The sequence below is a fragment of the Silurus meridionalis genome, chromosome 4 (assembly GCF_014805685.1).
Source record: "Silurus meridionalis isolate SWU-2019-XX chromosome 4, ASM1480568v1, whole genome shotgun sequence".
NCBI classification, from domain to species: Eukaryota; Metazoa; Chordata; class Actinopteri; order Siluriformes; family Siluridae; genus Silurus; species Silurus meridionalis.
This window is the reverse complement of record NC_060887.1, coordinates 1096225-1109561: the sequence shown is the minus strand read 5'-3', so window position 1 is coordinate 1109561 and position 13337 is coordinate 1096225. Positions and strand designations below refer to the sequence as shown.

General features: G+C 39.0%; 1 protein-coding gene and 1 non-coding gene across 3 annotated transcripts in view; one reads left to right on the top strand and one right to left on the bottom strand.

Annotated features, from left to right (window-relative positions):
- LOC124384638 (eukaryotic translation initiation factor 4 gamma 3-like) overlaps positions 1-13337 on the top strand; it is a 1295064-nt gene that overhangs the window by 548426 nt on the left and 733301 nt on the right. The window lies entirely within an intron of this gene.
- trnav-uac lies at positions 6924-6996 on the bottom strand. Its single transcript has one exon. It is a non-coding gene; the product is annotated as a tRNA-Val (tRNA).

Sequence of the window (13337 nt, the reverse complement as noted above, 5' to 3'; positions counted from 1 at the left end):
CTCTGAAAGAGTCCAGCACAGGTTTTGAAATTTTTCAGATGCCTTGTGAACGATACCGGGAGGGGCGAGTAGTGCGCTGGACCTGGGCAGAGGAACACGCTGGAGTTGAGGTGCTGGGAGCGTTAGGTTCAACCCGGAATTTACCTGTGATGAGAGAGCGTCCGCCGGGATGTTCCCAGCGCCGCCGCTCCTCGCAGCTGGACATCGTCTGAGTTCTCACCTGTGCTCAAAGGCAGACACACATACATAAATACAATATGAAAATAAATAATAATAAATTGGCAATTCACACAACAAACAAATTAAATACATTTTTCAGTACACACACACACACACACACACACACACACACACACACACACACACACACACATTTAAATCTCTCTAATCACACTTAATTCCTCCAGGATTAATTACAGGTTGGGTGACCTCTAACCTCTCGTGTGGTGCTGATGTTCCTCCTCAGAAGTCCGTCTGCTGCCTGAAGTCTCAGCTCCACCCTCTTCAGGTCATCAGACTTCATCAGGGCTGTCAATTAAACACAACCTATGTTTATCTACACTTATGATACCAGGACGAGAAAAAAACCCTCTGAAGATGTTCTTCTTAATGACTGAAATCCGTATCAGAGCTCTTTTATAGAAATATATATATGACTGTATAATGCTGCTGCCATTAGGACATTATTTCACATCACATGAATCTGCTGCACTTGTGAGTGGATTTGATTTGGACTTTTCTGATAAGCGTCTCTAATAGATCAGTGTAATTATTATAATATTAACGCTTAGTGGCGTCTCACCGTCCAGACAGTCTCTGTCTCTCTGAGAGACGCAGAGACACTACAATTATCTCATACATACAACTGAGCATATCATTTAAACTCACACCTAGAGGTCGACTGATACATGATGACCAATATATGTTGCTGATTTCTTTTGTCTGATATGTTTGGCCAAATAAAATCTCTACAAATTTAAACCTATTTTGTTTTTTACTAAAAAAAACTAATAAATCTGTGTGACATGAACTGACTCATATTTCTTGTCCACTTATTACACTATTTATAACTTTTAGAATAAACATTAAAAACTGGACCAATATAAAGTTTATTCACAAACTTTTACTAAACTGAGTTTATTCATATGATCATCACCATTCATTACATCACATTACCTCTGTCTTTGTCCCGCTTTTCTTCTTCTACACTTTTTCTTCTTTTTTATTTAATTTGTATTGTTTTCCAGCACAGTAATGTGATGAATGTAAATACTGTTGTTTGCATCATTATGCTATAAAACACATATTATACCATTAAGTTCGGAGCATGCGCAGAAAGAACCGGAGACATGACTGCACAGCGTTTTTTACTCGTTTACTCTGCACACTGCAAACACACCCACATGCAGCACGAGAGTGCCCTCTAATGGCTATCAGATATTATAACATTAATGCAATGTTACCAATGTCACTATGACCATTATTAATTTAGGGGCTTCAGGAAAGTCTGCAAAGAAACAAAACTATACCTACCTTTTCCAGTTTGTCTGAATCGTTGCACGAAACACATTAACAAATCCGAAAACACAGCGACAAGTCAGACAAACCGGAAAAGGTAGGTATCGTTTGTGAATGTAAACTTATCAATCATTGGAGAAGACACCTGTCATTCACCTGTATATCTTGACTGACAGGTGTCTTGTCCAATGATCAGTAAGTTTACATTCACAAACTATACCTACATTTTCCAGTTTGTCTGACTTGTGTTTTCGGATTTGTTATTTTGTTTTCGGATTTGTTAATCTGTTTTGCACTTCTCGGCCACCGTAGGTGACCCCTGTTCTACAGCTTACCAGTGAGTGTGCCACTACTGCCACCTAGCAGATAATTTACAAATACACTCTCCAATACACTCATCATGACAGGTAGATTCACACCTGTATTGTATTGTATTGTATTGTATTGTATTGTATTGTATTGTATTTTATATTGTATTGTATTGTATTGTGTTGTATTGTATTGTATTTTATATTGTATTGTATGATCAAATAAAAATTTAAACAAATAGAAGAGGTGGAAAAAGAAAATGATGCATTAAGTTGTTCATCATTCATGGTGAGATGTTCAGCTCTGCATAGATCACTTTCTAAATGTGTGAGAGATCAGTGGAAAGATTTTGGGCCCTGGATAAAAAAATGTAAGGAAACAACACGCTGGGAACCGAACCTCAGACCCCACTGTAATGTAGAACACAGACACACTGTATGACATTAAATCAGTTCACATTTATTAACAACATCCCGACTTCCCAAGCCATAACATAATGACACCAGACTCTTTCTCCAAATAATTATAGAGGATCCTCACATACACAAAGCTTCTGTGTCTAAACTGCGATTTCCCCTACATGCACTGTGTTTTCTTCATGTAAACAATGAGTCACGCCTCAAAAAAGGTTAAAAACCACTGCCTTATGGGTAATAAAAGACCAATAATCAGGATCTCAGGTCTACATTCCTTACTATTGAAGTAAACAGGACCAATACAGAACAGTTCATCTGACAGGAAGTCACTTATAGTTACTCAAGTACAGTAACAAAGTACATTTACTCAAACACTTTACATCACACACACACACACACACACACACACACACACACACACACACACACACACACACACACACACACACACTCTTGTGACCTACACCAATGTTTCAGTTGATTAAATCAGAACACTGATACACACATGAGCACACAGTATTAAACTGTGCTTTTCAGTGGACTACTGTTACCCACACACACACACACTCACACACACACACACACACACACACACACACACACACACATGCTCAGCTCTGCTCGTGTCTTTCTCCTTTTTCTCCTCATTACCAGTCACTAAAACAGAGCACACTGATTAGTCCCATCAGCCACAGATCTGCTTCTCACCGCTCGTTTCCCCCCGGCTCCACCCTCCATTCACCAACCGCCGCTCGTGCACGCACCCGCTGCTCCATCCAGCAGTAGTGTTCAGGTGTTGTGAGGTGAATCCAGTGTTAACCCTGTCAGAATAACTGCTGAAAGATCATCCACTTTCTTGTGCCAATCCATGTGATTAATTATAAAGTACAGATGTTTAAGTGAATCAGGTTCTGCCCACATTAACTGTCAGCTATATTGCTTTCAGAGCTCAAAATGAACAAAGCACTAAAGCTGCAAGAAAATACCTCAACTTCAGTTTCTGTCAAATTCCTTTTCTTTAAGGACATCAAACATCACTGACTTTACTAAAGTGGATTTCAAGAAAAAAAATGCCATCATTGAATGCTCTCTGTGATGAAGAGACATTAGACATGATTGAAATTCAAAATCTTTATTTATTTAATAGTGTTTATTGTGTCTCGCTGTAGTAAAAGTGTTCAGACTCTCTGTTTCTCTTGTCTTCTTCTTTTTTTTCTATTTCTCCTTTTCTTTTGAATGTTTTCTTGTCTCAGCTGAGCAACAATTTCCTCCCATCGCTCTCGGACTCTCATATAATGATCTGTTTTATTCTCTGAAGTCTTCTTTTCTTCCTCACAGAGATTCTGGGTATCCTGGAGCCCCCTGTTGGTCTGAAGCTGTAAGTTGTTCCTCTCCTCTATGTCAAGTTTAGTTTTCTCTCTTTCATCCTCTTGTTTTTCCTCAAAATCCAACGTGGGCTCAAACTGAGCAACACGTTCCTCCAGTCGCTCTTTCTCTCTGATCAAATGATCTCTCTCCTGCTCTGCACTATTTTTTACTTTCTCACAGTTCTGAGTATCCTGGAGCTCCATGGTGGTCTGTTCCAAAGTGACCTCAAGCTGAGCCACATGTTCCTCCAGTTTCGTTTGTTCTCTCCTCCAGCTCTCTCTCTCACAGTCTACAGTTTTCTCCAGTTCCTCATGGATTTTCAAGGAAGACTGGAGCTCAATGGTGGTCTGATCCAAAATAAACTCAAGCTGAGCAACACGTTCCTCCAGTTGTTTTTGTTCTCTCGCCCAGCTCTGGCTTCTCTCAGTTATGTCCTGTTCCTGCTTCTTTCGCTCAGAAGCCAAAGTAGCCTCCAGCTTTTGCACCGTCTGTAGCAGAATCTCTTTCTCTTCTTTCTCTTCTGTTATCTTCTCTATCATTAGAAGAGAAAATGCATCCAAGTCTTTCTCTACTTTCTCCATGTGTTCCAGCTTCTCCTTCATTTCAGCAATCTGCTTAGTTTTCTTTGTTCTTCTGCTTTGAAAAATTCTCAACCTTCTGAAGAGCTCCATGTTTATGCCTCTTTACTCACAAGCAAAAACCTCGGAAATGAAAGAAACAGAGACGCGTTCCCAATTATAGAGGTTGCCTTACTGTGACGTCACAGAGAGATGCCCCGCCCTCCGTCTGTGACGTAACCCGGTCTCGCTTAACCTGACACTATGCGCATGCGCACATTACAGAGGTAAAGAGCGGATAAAATAGCATGTCTTCACAGCTTTTCTGTTGTTCCTGAGAGAAGAGTGATATTACAGTCATAAATAAGATAAAAACGTCTGTAAACTGTGTATAAAGCGAGTGAATCCGAGTTGAGAACCGGAAGTTGACCGGAGTGACTCTATGAATGTTGCAGAATCATAAATGACCAGTAGGTGGCAGTGTGATGTGTATCAGAGCTCACTGTCACAGCAGGTAATTAGAAGTAGTGGAGCTCTAATGACGTCATTAATAGCGAGGACAAGACACACAGCAGTTTGGGATTCTTTTATTGACTTTATTGATGAATTGATTTGGAGTATGATTGTGTTTCTGATCAAAGTAAGTTCATGTGTATGGAGTAAAAACAACCTGTACATTTCTCACTTCCAGACAGTATTATGAGATGTTCATCTGCTGGAAGTTCATGTTTAATGCTGCATGTTTTATAGGATTTATGAGCTGGAATAAATGTCCAAAAACCTCAATTTAACACTGAGTGATTTTTGTAGTTTGGTAGATATTAGATCTTTTGATGTATTATTCTTTTTTAAATATCTGTGTTTTAAATACACATTTATAAATAGCAAGGCTTTTACTAGGTAATAAATTAAAAACATAAAGTCATAATTTACTGAAATGAAATTGAGAAACATCAAAATACAACAAAAAATAAATAAAAATGACTATCAATATGTTTAAAACTAGAATAAATCTGGTTCGGACAGTTAAATACAGTGCAGTATTACAGCCTTATTTTAAATTAATTTTATAAACATAGTTTGTCATTATAATAATAATAATAATAATAATAATAATAATAATAATAATAATAATATATTATATTATATAATAATACTTTATTGCAATAGGGTGCTTTAGTACCTAAAGGTCTACATTTAAACATACTTTTATAGTCTAAAATTATACATTTTTATGATTATTATTATATGAAGATTTCCACATTTATATGATTTATCCTACAGATTAATCACTATAAAGAAAATAGAAACATACACAAGAATGTTATTAACAACTTGTACACTGTACTGCACGATCCATGTGGAATATAATGTGCATATAATATTGAATATTGTGAATGTAAACAAACATTCAGCAGTAGTTGAAAAAAATCAGGTCAGTCTCTGAGCATAAGCACTGAATCACTTGGAATTTACTCGGTCAATAATAAAATCTCTTTGCTATAGTTGTGAGGTGACTGATACACAAAGCCATGGAGCAGTTGGACACTGGGGAGACAATCAGATGAATGAAAGTAGAAAATGTGATAAAACCCTAAAGTTTATTGTGAGATTTGAGTCGTGATCGTTCAGATGCACAGTGTAGCAGCAATGACACAAACTTCACTTCACAACAAGAGCAAAAATACATGAATGAAAAAATGAATGAACTTAAAATGCATCAAATGGAAAAAAAAAAATCCAATGTTATTCTGTTATTCAATTCTCTCATACTGACCACTGGATGTTCTACACGGCACCTCATGGTAAAGACTCTCCGATGACAGGAGACTCCACCATGATGCCGAGGCGATAAGAAGATCAGTAACATCCTGAAACAGACATCACAAGGGTCCATCAAAGAAGTCGAGTCCTCGTGCTGTGCGTCAGGTGCAGAAGCTGCTTCAGAAAACAGACACACGAGTGCTGCAGCATCGCTTTAATCACTTCTTATTTCAAGAAATCTTACCAAGTGTATTTATTTTACTGCACTGGCAAATCACTTGACTTGTTTCTAGTCTGTAGAGTTTCTTCTTAAATCATGCTTTTATTTCTTTATTTTGACGGATATTTTTTGCAGTGGACGCGTCATAATGTGTGCTGTGTGTTTTTATCCCTGACCACCGAGCACCATAGAGTGAATAAAAATGTATTAATATTCTTCATTCATACAATTCGTACAAGATGATTCATACACATCAATACAATTCATTTTAGAATTGTATTAATAGTGTAAAGAGTAAAGTTTGAAGTCATCGAGGATGTAACACGACTTTAAAAAAGAGCTGGAATAAATAGAGTGAGAACAGCAGCCGCTGCACAGACTCCAGATCACACACTCTCATACAGTATTAGAAAAGCACTTGTATTCCTCTCAACCGAGAACAGAAAGCTGAGGGTACATTGGGAACAAGTTTCCCAAAACTGTATAGTTGCACTCTGGAAAACATATTGCCTGAATCATTATTTCTGCTCATTTATGCTGTGCAGATGATTGTGTGGATCCATAGGGTAGTGGTCGTCACATCTGCTTTACACACAGAAGGTCCTTCCAGTGGAACCATGCAGGTTGCAAACATGAGTGAGGTTTATATATTACTCACAAATTGTTACTCAAACCTGGAAATAAATAAACAGTTTTGCATGTTTCTGCATTGTGGTTGAAACAGAAATGGAGGAAAAGCAATCCAACATTATAATCAGAGACTCAAGGGCATGGCTCCACTGGGGCTCGAACCCAGGACCTTCTGCGTGTAAAGCAGACGTGATGACCACTACACTATGGAACCTGCTGCTGAGGAGGTTGACGTCCAATGTGCATAAATAGAAACATATCTCTCAAAATCTAACTGGAAAAATATAAATTAAACTTAGAAAATTCACTGACTCAAATGTCACAATCATCTCCACTGTTTTGAGCATGTTAAGCTCCAGGTTTTTATGACTGCACCATGTCTCTCAGGTCTTTCTTCACTGAAGCAGGGTCGTTGGCTAAAAACTGATTTTACAGCTTTTTAGAGTAGCTCCTCTTAGACACTCTATGAGGATCAATGATGAGGATTAATCTTCCTCATATTAATGAATTAATCATGTACTATAAAATTTGAAAATAACTTGTGATCCTGTCAACTGAGATCAGAAAGCTGAGGGTACATTGGGAAGAAGTTTCCCAAAACTGTATAGTTGCAAGCTGGAAATTATTTTGCCTGAATCGTTATTTCTGCTCATTAATGCTGTTTAGTTGACTGTGTGGTTCCATAATGTAGTGGTCATCACATCTGCTTTACACACCCAGAAGGTCCTGGGTTCAACCCCCAGTGGAACCATGCAGCTGGTGAATGAAATTTATGTTTTTGTGACCAGTTATGTTAAGAAAGTTAAGATATTCCATAAAACTTTTACTCAATTCTGCAAATAAAAACAGGTTGACATTTTTCTGCATTGTGCTTGTAACAGCATTGGACAAAAAGCATTCCAAAAGTAGAATCAGAAACTCAAGGGGATGGCTCCACTGGGGTTCGAACCCAGCACCTTCTGCATGTAAAGCAGACATGATGACCAGTACACTACGGAACCTGTTGTCAAAAAAGATTATGTCTAATGTACATAAAGATAAACATCATTCTCAAAATCTCAGTGGAAAAATATGAATTAAACTTAGAAAACTCACTGACTCAAATGTTCCCAGGTTTTGCCCAATAATAGTTTTAGCCATGCAAATGAGTTTATTACTGCTGCTGACATTACTGAGTAAAATGCTGCTTCCTCAGAAGACCACACACAGTAGGCTCATGACCACCGAGTGATAAATCTCCAGCATCTTAATGCACTTAATGCAAAAAAAAAATGTTCCATGTAGTGATTCATCACTTCTGCTTTACATGCAGGAGGTTCTGGGTTTGACTCCCAGTGGAATCATGTATAAAACAAATATTATGTAAGTGTGTGTTTCTTCTTCTTTTAAACCATAGCGTGGCCATAAAACTGTAAGGAGAGACAAAAGCTGAGTCCCATGTGCTCCATTGTTCCATTTGTAGTTCCATTGTGTAGTGGTTAACACAATTTTTAAAGCCTTTTTGTTCACTCTGGATGTATACAGTTCTTGAAAAGTGGGCAGGAGGACACCGATAACCATTGCAGACGTCTAAACTGTCCTCTGTAGTCCTCTGATGTCTGATTTTACAGCTGAGCAGAACCAGACAGTTATTAAAGCAACTCCTGTTGAACTTTCTAAGCTGGTGAAGGAAGTACATCCTCTGTTAAGCCTTTTTAACAATGGAGTCAATTGTCAATTGTCACACTACATGCCCTGAGAGATGGTGGTGCCCAGGAACCTGAATGACTCCACTGCTGTTCATGATGGTTAGTGGGGGGAGAGCAGGGGGGTTTCACCTAAAATCCACAATTATCTCCACTGTTTTGAGCATTTTAAGCTCCAGCTTTTTATGACTGCACCATGTCTCTCAGGCCTTTCTTCAGTGAAGCAGGCTTGTTGGCTGAAAACTGATTTTCCAGCTTTTTAGAGTAGATCATCTTATCCACTTTATGAAGATCAATGATTGCTACACTGGGGGTCGAACCCAGGACCTCCTGCGAGTTAAGGAGATGTGATGACTGTTAAAGCTGTAACAGAAGTTGGACACTAAGGAAGGTGAAAAGGAGAACTACATGGAAATAAAGTTGATCAGTCACACCATAAAGTTATAGGAAATAGTGGAAGCCAGGCTGAGAGAATAGGTGACCATCTGTGAGCAGCAGTATGGTTTCATGCCAAGGAAGAGCACCATAGATGCATTATTTGCTTTGAGAATGTTGATGGAGAAGTATAGAGAAAGTCGAAAGGAGTTGCATTGTGAGTTTGTGGATTTAGAGAAAGCGTACGACATGGTGGAGAGAGGAGTTGTGGTATTGTATGAGAAAGTCTGGTGTGTCAGAGAAGTTTGTGAGGGTGGTGCAGAACATGTATAAGGACAGTGTGACAGCAGTGAAGTGTGCAGTAGAAACAACAGACTGGTTTAAGGTAATGGTTAGACTGCATCGAGGATCGGCTCTAAGCCCTTTCCTGTTTGCAGTGGTGATAGACAGGTTGAAGGACGAGTTCATACAGGAGACAGGAGATAGGAGTAAGACAGAGTACATGTGTGTGAATGAGAGGGAGAGCAGTGAAGTGGCGCGGTTGCAGGGAGAAAAGGTGGAGAAGGTGGAGGAGTTCAGGTACCTGGGGTCAACAGTGCAAAGTAATGGAGAGTGTGTTAGAGAAGTGAAGGAAAGAGTGCATGCAGGGTGGAGTGGGTGGAGAAGAGTGACAGGAGTGATTTGTGATAGAAGAATATCTGTGAGAGTGAAAGGAAAAGTTTATAGGACTGTGGTGAGACCTGAGATGTTGTATGGTTTAGAGACAGTGGCATTGAGTAAAAGACAGGAGGTGGAGCTGGAGGTAGCAGAGCTGAAGATGTTGAGATTTTCATTGGGATTGACGACGATGAACAGGATCAGAAATCAGTTTATTAGAGGGACAGCGCATGTAGGACATTTTGGAGACCAGGTGAGGGAGGCGAGATTGAGATGGTTTGGACATGTGCAGAGGAGGAACATGGGGTATATCAATAGGAGAATGCTGAGGATGGAGCCACCAGGAGGGAGGAAAAGAGGAAGACCAAGGAGGAGGTTTATGGATGTGGTGAGGGAAAACATTTAGGAGGTTGGGGTGAAAGAGGCAGATGTAGAGGACAGAGGGTTATGGAGACTTATGGGAGAAGCCAAAAGAGGAAGAAGAAGAATGTGTAATACAGCACAAGCACATTATTACTGCATGATACAATAAAATCACATAAACATGTAATGGGATTATTGTGATCTTGTGATTTATTATCAATAGCAACAAATCCAATAACAAAGTTAAAATACCAAATAAAGAAAGAAACTAAGTTCAGAATCCAGGATTGTGGTGTTAAAGTATTAGACTTTATGCAGTAAAAATAAATCCAGGCAGTTCCATGGAGGTTCCCAATAACACAGTCCAAACACAGTCTTGATAAACCCTCTTCAGCTACATGTGTAACGCCCACATTCCTCATTATTCTCTAAAAAGTAGCATGTAATTCTCTTATGGGCGCTTCATGACCCTCTGTCTCGTCCACAACTTCAACTCTTGGCTGTCTGTTCTTCTGACAAATGTATTACTCTTAATAAATCAGCCTTCAAGAATAAGAGATGTTGTGCTCATTACTGCTTCATTACTGCTGATTCTAATCACACATTCAGCACTTCCTTATATACCGACCATAATCACAGTGTTAATGATCAGTGTAATTACTGCAAACATATAAATGCTGTGGTGACCCCGTGTGTAATGCTGCATGATGGCACTGCTGGATTTGTAAGATTTGATTGGTTAGTACGGGTGCGGTCGTTGACATACTCTATTGTGTGGGTTGTGAAAGAATAAAATCATCCACGAGACTCCTGCAAAATGGTCTTAAGTTTTTTTTTAAATAATAAAAATGACTAAAAACACTACTAGACTACTAGAGCACACTGAGGCAAAACAGAAATTACTTCGTTATTAAAGAAAGGAACATACAAGTGAAAATCTTGGCCTGTTTTTTTATATATATATATTATTTTAGTTGATGTTCCAGGCTTTGAAAAGTTTTTTATTCATGTCCATTTTCATTATTTACACAAAAAGTAAACATTTAAATAAAACAAAACATTTGTTTATTTTCTGGGTTTTTTTTATTATTATATTCAAAAAGTGAACAAGTGTAACAAAAAAAGCAGAGTAGCAAGAGGAAGCAGCTTTTGTGAGAAGCTGGAGAAAATAACATATTTTGAGGAAGTGGGACTGAAAAATACGTGAAAAATAATTATGACTTAGTATCTCATAATTATGAGATAAGTTGGGGCAGTCTGTGGCAGGGGAGCGTTTTAGCGCATAACACCGGATCTGACGTTACTGCATTTTTTTGCTTGGAAGCGCCTCATTGCGCAACAGTCCTGGCTGTGAATTTTTATTTTTTTTGTGAATGCAATGCGCTTCCGTACATTACTTCTCTCATCTGCTGAAGCTCATCTGAAATGATGTTAATAGCGTTTATTGTGTCTCGCTGTAGCTGCAGGGGGCGTCAGTGAGCCCTCGAGCGTTTCTAGACGTCTCTGATCAAATGATCTCTCTCATGCTCTGCACTATACTTTACTTTCTCACAGTGATTCTGAGTATCCTGGAGCTCCATGGTGGTCTGTTCCAAAGTGACCTTAAGCTGAGCAACATGTTCCTCCACTTTCATTTGTTCTTTTGCCCAACTCTCTCTCTCAAATGCTACAGTTTTCTGCAGTTCATCATGGATTTTTAAAGAATACTGGAGCTTCATGGAACTGGAGCTTCATGGAATACTGGAACAAACTTTGCGGTGGATCACGCATCCAAACGGGCCACCAAGAGAAGAGTTCAAAGCCTCGCAGCGTCACTGCCAAAACACCGGTCCGTTCCGCAGCGGTCCCAGCCAATAAAACGCACAGACATAGCACAGATGCGTGTCCCCCATACCCAGTAGAAGACATCCAATCCACACCAACCATGAGCGGTTCCCCAATCCAGTCCACAGCGGCCCCCGAAGCCCACCGACGCGGCGCAGGTGCGCGTCTCTCCCATTCAACAGCAGAAGGCCCGCTGCCCACACCAACCAATGGCATTCTCCATAGCATGGAGCAAAGTAGGCATACTGGTATAAAAGTCCACATTTTTTCAAACATGAAATAATCTCCAGTTAGTTAATAAAAAGTAAAATAATAAAATAAAAAGTGGTATAAACACACTACTAACAATTTTAGCAAATGTAAGATTTAAAAAACTTAAAAGACTGACTGACAAATTAACACAAACTCACACGAGCGGCCATCTTGGTTAGATCTTTATGCTTCTAAGGTTGCCTTATTTTTGATAGATTAATAGATTCACCAGAGCACCTTAGCCGTTGGCCAGAGGTCTTTGTTGTTCCCCCATTCTCATATGAGTTTGAGTACACTCTAAGAGAAGGCAACGCTGCATTTTCGACAGAGGGAAAACTTTAAAGCTGACAAGGGATCAAAAACACAACATACTTGATGTGATGGCTGTTGAAATGTATAAGCATAAAGCCTATTGTAACACTTGTGTGACACAGCTATACTATTAAGGTAAGTAACAGATAGTAATGTTAGATTTCATCAATTCACAGGGCCTACAGAAGATTTAGGTGTCACAGGAGGCAGGAAACACACACACACCAATTTCCGCACAATGAGCAACTGCTCCAATGCTCCGTTCACTCAGTTATGAAGTTTTTGCAAAAAAAACCTCAAAAAGGTATATCCAATGTAAAACCAAAGTAACTTTTTTCCGATCCGTTCTGTGGGTGGCTCGCCATCTGTTCAGTCCCGCGTAGTGAACTATTTCAAACCGAGTCCGAAAGAAAAGCAGGAAAAAAAAACTCCTTATACAAACACCAATTTAGATAAGTACAGTTCTTTAACAAATTTTAATCAAGATTCCAAATCTAAATTTGATCAAATTTTCTCTCCTTATTCTTTTTCCAAATTCTTTTTTTTCCTTTCCCTCTCTTTTCTCAAGTTCAGAGGGGAAATGAATTTCCTTCCCAGTTATCCCTGTGGACAGACTAAGGGCATTTTGGAAACCAAGAGGCTTGAGATGATGGACCAGTTCAAGAAAGCTGTAGAATGAAAAGACATGACTCTCATCCATCAGCATATGCAACACACCTTTCTCTCAGGCATGAAGAAATTTTAAATTCAGCTCCTTCAATTGCTGAACTAAAAGATAGATGTCCTGCACACTTTTGTGAAGCTCCAGTAAGTAAAAAAACTGTTACTAGGACCACATAGTGTCACTCGTCTTTGCAGCACTGCTTGAGCTGGAAAAAGTCTTAGTTTAATATGGATTGTTGATTTGTATGTCCTTTTGTTCCCAATGCAGCTTTACAGCTAATTTCACAGGATAACAAATCAAAATCTGCCATTTTCTTTCTATGCTGCTCTTCACGAATATACACCTCAGTTTCTGAAACTGTATAAAAAGAGGAAAATAGGATATTTTGGTGAGAAGATGGAAGACTTTTTGATGGCATATGAC